The sequence below is a fragment of the Gossypium hirsutum genome, chromosome D09 (assembly GCF_007990345.1).
Source record: "Gossypium hirsutum isolate 1008001.06 chromosome D09, Gossypium_hirsutum_v2.1, whole genome shotgun sequence".
In the NCBI taxonomy this organism is placed as follows: domain Eukaryota; kingdom Viridiplantae; phylum Streptophyta; class Magnoliopsida; order Malvales; family Malvaceae; genus Gossypium; species Gossypium hirsutum.
The window spans coordinates 35,269,599-35,275,598 of record NC_053445.1 but is presented as its reverse complement, the minus strand read 5'-3'; positions in this window follow the sequence as shown (position 1 = coordinate 35,275,598).

The window sequence follows — 6,000 nt, the reverse complement described above, 5'->3', positions numbered from 1 at the left end:
AGAAAATAAATCCCGGTTGAATGAAAGGAAAATTCGATGGATCTCTGAAAAGGAATTGACGGTAAAAAGGATCTAGCCCGGACGGGTGATCCTATCCTGATATAGCCCTCCCGAAGAATATGTGGAAAATGGATTTAGCCTGGACGGGTAATCCAAATTAGGGTCTGAATTTAGCCTGGACTGGTAATTCAGATCCAAGCTCATTAGAGTAATTGTCGTTGCAGGGGATTTAGCCTGGACTGGTAATCCCGCTGTAAGGATGAGGTTCGCGGGAGTGTGCTCTCTGAAATGGAAATGTGCGCACATGAATATGAATTGACGGACCCGGATTTGTACACTTAGGTGTACCTCTGAAAATCCATCGAAATTTCGAGAAATTCAACTGGATAAATATGGAAAAATAACAAGAAAATGGAAATCATGGAATTGATGAGCTCATCAATCATGGTATAAATTATTGATACATGGAAATTATTGGACTAATTTGAATGTTGAGTTTGTGCATGATAGGGGAATAATGTATGGAATGGGTGTATGAATGTTTATTACATTGTATGGAAAATATTAGGTAAGTATAATTCTTGTTACATGAGCTTACTAAGCACAAAGTGCTTACCCTGTTTCTTTTTCCCCTGTTTGTAGAGTTAAGAGCTCGGAGGTCGGATTTGGTCGGAGGCGCATCACACTATCAACCTCAAGATCTCGGTACATAAAGAAACTTATTTTGGAAACCAATGGCATGTATAAGCTAGTAAAGTAGATGCTAATGTGGAATGAATGTATGGTTAGCCATTGGTATGGCTAACAAATTTTGGTTTTGGCATGTGATGAGATTATCTTATGAATACAATAAATCTATCTTGAAAATATGTTGAAATGGATTGGTTGTGTTGGCTTGGTCTCAGTTTAAAATTTGCAGGGAGGATTAGATATTTATAAAGGGGTTATATTGAGTTTTAAAAAAATCAGTAAAATCTGGTAACACCTCGTATCCTATTTCGGCGACGGATACGGGTAAGGGGTGTTACAATGATAGTCAATATGGGGCCTCAATGCATGGTGTTCTTCGTCTCATCATTACTCTAGATGGTGAAGATGTTGTTGACTGTGAACCAATATTAGGTTATTTACAAAGAGGAATGGAAAAAATTATGGAAAACTGAACAATTATACAATATTTTCCTTATGTAACGCGTTGGGATTATTTAGCCACTATGTTCACGGAAGCAATAACCGTAAATGGACCAAAATAGTTAGGGAATATTCAAGTCCCTAAAAGGGCCAGCTATATCAGAGTAATTATGTTGGAGTTGAGTCGTATAGTTTCTCATCTGTTATGGCTTGGACCTTTTATGGCAGATATTGGTGCACAGACCCCCTTTTTTATATTTTCAGAGAAAGAGAATTAGTATATGATCTATTCGAAGCTACCACTGGTATGAGAATGATGCATAATTATTTTCGTATCAGAGGAGTGGCAGCCGATCAACCTTATGGCTAGACAGATAAATGTTTGGATTTCTGTGATTATTTTTTAACAGGAATTGTTGAATATCAAAAACTTATTATGCAGAATCCTATTTTTTTTAGAATGAGTTGAAGGGGTAGGCGTTATTGGTGGAGAAGAAGCAATAAATTGGGGTTTATCTGGCCCAATGCTACGAGCATTTGGAATCAAATGGGATCTTCAGAAAGTTGATCATTATGAGTGTTACGACAAATTTGATCGGGAAATCCAGTGGCAAAAAGAAGGAGATTTATTAGTTCATTATTTCGTCCGAATCAATGAAATGACGGAATCTATAAAAATAATTCAACAGGCCCTAGAAGGAATTCTGAGTGGTCCTTATGAGAATTTAGAAATTTGATGCTTTAATTGAGAAATGGATCCAGAATAGAATGATTTTGAATATCGATTCATTGGTAAAAAACCTTCTCCCACATTTGAATTACCGAAACAAGAACTATATGCGAGAATAGAAGCCCCAAAGGGAAAATTAAGAATTTTTCTAATAGGGGATCAAAGCGGTTTTCCTTGGAGATGGAAAATTCGCCCGTTGAGTTTTATCAATTTGCAAATTCTTCCTCAGTTAGTTAAAAGAATGAAATTGGTTGATATTATGACGATACTAGGTAGCATAGATATCATTATGGGAGAAGTGGATCGTTGAAATGATAATTTATACGACAAAAGTAGAAGATATCAATTACTTTTACACATTGCTATCTTTAAAAGAGGTCTATGGGATCATATGGATGTTGGTCCCTATTTTGACTCTTGTATTAGGAATCACAATAGGGGTACTAGTAATTGTATGGTAAGAAAGAGAAATATCTGCAGGAATACAACAACGTATTGGGCCTGAATACACCGATCCTTTGGGCATTCTTCAAGCGCTAGCAGATGGAACAAAACTACTTTTCAAAGAAAATATTCTTCCATCTAGAGGCAATACTCATTTTTTTAGTATTGGACTGGCTATAACAGTCATATCAATTTTACTAAGTTTTTCAGTAATTCATTTTAGCTCTCGCCTTATTTTAGCCAATCTCAATATCGGTATTTTTTTTTATGGATTGTCATTTCAAGTATTGCTCCCGTTGGACTTCTTATGTCAGGATACGGATTAAATAATAAATATTCCTTTTTAGGTGGTCTTCGAGCTGCTGTTCAATCGACTAGTTACGAAATACCATTAACTCTATGTGTTTTATCAATATCTCTACGTGCGATTTGTTGAATTAGAAACTTTTATTTTACCTATTCCTTTCGTTCTAGAAAATAAGTTGAGTTGATAAACTAAATTAGATAGTTATATATGAGTGAAAGAAAGCAGCTTATAAATTTGCAGTAAATTAAATAATAAAATAGAATCTCATTTCCTATGTACAAGAGTTAAGTGGAAGAAAACGTAAGCGGAAGAAGTCTTTACCCCAAGACGGGTTTATTAGTCAATCTAGCTTGAAGTGGGATCCAAAGATCAACCATATAGAGTTTTCACTATCCTTTGTATGGATTCCCATACATGTATTGCTAAACAAACGGGGGATTGAACAAAAAACGAGTGGATGGTTAGGAACACCAAAATACATAAAGGATTGGTAATGGAGATTATGTAAATTATATAAAAAGAGACTTCTGGATAACATAAAAAGAATACTAATTGAGGCTTTAAATTCGTAGAAATGACTAGGCAGTACTCTCCATGATTCCGGTCTAGAGTATCCTCCTATTTGTCTATTAAAATAATGACTATCAGGAACGAAATAATCCTTCACTATTTTTTAGTTTAAGCCTCATTCGTGGTTTTAAAAGATCCGAAAGCAGAATAGGAATGAAAAAGAAACAATAAAGAATAAAAAAGAAATCTTTTTCTTTATTCTTTATTCTTTCTTTCATAGATATAGAGAGATCTAATCCGTGCCATGATTTATGAGCTAATGGAATGTTTCATTTTTTTTTTGTAATAGAAAATAATGGGTTGAAATATCTATTGATATTCTAAAAGAAGTATTTTATTGAAGGCTTAAGTTATTACTCAACAAATAAAAATTGAAATTATGAACGGGCGAGATCAATTTAGAAGCACTTATTTTTTATTCTTCAAAATATAGCAGACAGAATTCCGTTGGTATAATTTTGGACCTTCTAATCTATTTTTTTCTCTATGTATTCCACAACCATACGAAGATAAATAATACTGATTCGGTCCTAAAATTTATTTATGACCCACGAGGAGCCATATGAGGTAAAAATCTCATGTACGGTTTTGGACTAGCGATGTAAACAATGATGTTATCATCGACTATAATTATCTAACAGTTCAATTGCAATGGCCTAGTATTTCCGGCAATTGCAATGGCTTCTTTATCTTTGTATGTTCAAAAAACTAAGATTTTTTAGATTCGATGGGGCCAAGACCAAATCTTATCTTTTTTTTTCAAGATTTAGATGTCATGGATACCTATTTAGTAGAATATTGTATAACATCCGACTTACCCGAACCGAACATAAATGAAAAATCCCCTCTTATGCATGCGTAAACATGGTATAGGGTTAAATGAATTATAGCAAGTGGATCGGTACCGAACGGACGTATGAAATTAAATTATATATATCTAGTAGATCCGTATAAGCGATCATATAAAGGGGATGATTTTAGATCGAAGAAATTTGATGAATTCCTTCTAAAAGTTCATATCAAAATAGTCCTAGTTGATGAGAGTTACTTCGAAAACAAACAAAAAAAGTAAAGTCGAATTTTTTTGGTTATTCTCTCAATTTGAATCAAATGCAACTGGATCTAGTATGTATGAGTTGGCGATCAGAATCTATATGAATAGAATTTATAGTGGGATCTCGAAAAACAAGCAATTTCTACTGGGCCTTTATCCTTTTTTTTGGTTCATTAGGGTTTTTATTAATTGGAACTTCTAGTTATCTTGGTAAGAATTTGATATCTTTATTTCGGTCTCAGCAAATAGTTTTTTTTCCTCAAGAAATCGTGATGTCTTTCTATGGGATCGCAGGCCTCTTTATTAGTTCCTATTTGTGGTGCACAATTTTTTGGAATATAGGCAGTGGTTATGATCGATTCGATAAAAAGGAGGGAATAGTATGTATTTTTCGTTGGGGTTTTTCTGGAAAAAATCTATGCATCAATGGAATCTCATCATCTATACATAACGAATTGGTGTGGTATATTCATATCATAACATATGAACAGTAAGAACTAGCATTCTTATTGAGACTCGAACTCATAGGGAATAAAATAGATTTATGGATAGAACCAAATATGTAGTAGTTATAGACAAAAGTATTCGGTTATTGGTAAAAAATCAATATACTTCTAATGTCGAATCAAGATCAACTAGGACAGAAATAAAGCATTAGGTCGAACTCTTCTTTGGTGTCAAGGTAATATCTATGAATAGTCATCGACTCCCGAAAAAGGGTAAAAGAATGGGACCTATTATGGGACATACAATGCATTACAAGCGTATAATCATTATGCTTCAACCGGATTATTCTATTCCACCTCCTAGAATGAAAAGAACTTAAATCAAAATACTTAATAGCATGGCGATATATTTATACAAAACTTCTACCCCGGGCACACGCAATGGAGCCGTAAACATTCAAGTGAAATCCAATCCACGAAATAATTTGATCTATGGACAGCGTCATTGTGGTAAAGGTCGTAATACCAGAGGAATCATTACCGTAAGGCATAGAGGGGGAGGTCATAAGCGTCTATACCGTAAAATTGATTTTCGACGAAATGAAAAAGACATATATGGTAGAATTGTAACCATAGAATACGACCCTAATCGAAATGCATACATTTGTCTCATACACTATGGGGATGGTGAGAAGAGATATATTTTACATCCCATAGGGGCTATAATTGGAGATACTATTGTTTCTGGTACAGAAGTTCCTATAAAAATGGGAAATGCCGTACCTTTGAGTGTGGTTTGAACTATTGATTTACGTTGGAAGGAACCAGTTAGGTTTATGACGAAACCTAAAAATAGATAACTGATCCAATTTGAGTACCTCTACAAGATAGACCTCAACAGAAGACTGAAGAGCAACAGTAGCAAGTGATTGAGTTCAATAGTTCCTCATATAAATTATTGACTCTAGAGATATAGTAATATGGAGAAGACAAAATTGTTTCAAGCATCGACTGAACCAAAATCACTTGTTTCAAAGAGAGGAGGACGGGTTATTCACATTTCATTTGATGGTCAAATGCGAATTGAAAGCTAAGCAGTGGTAATTCGAAAGATTCCCCAAGGAAAAAATAGATATGTCTCCTACGTTACCCATAATATGTGGAAGTATCGACTTAGTCCAATTTAGATTGAAAAAAGGAAAAAAAAAAGAGGTAAAGACAAATAGTCTTCTTCACAATATACATATTTTGTTTTGAATGTGGTAAAAGCAATTCCTAGAGAAAGAATAGAAACAAGCAAAAGATTTTTCATCCTTTT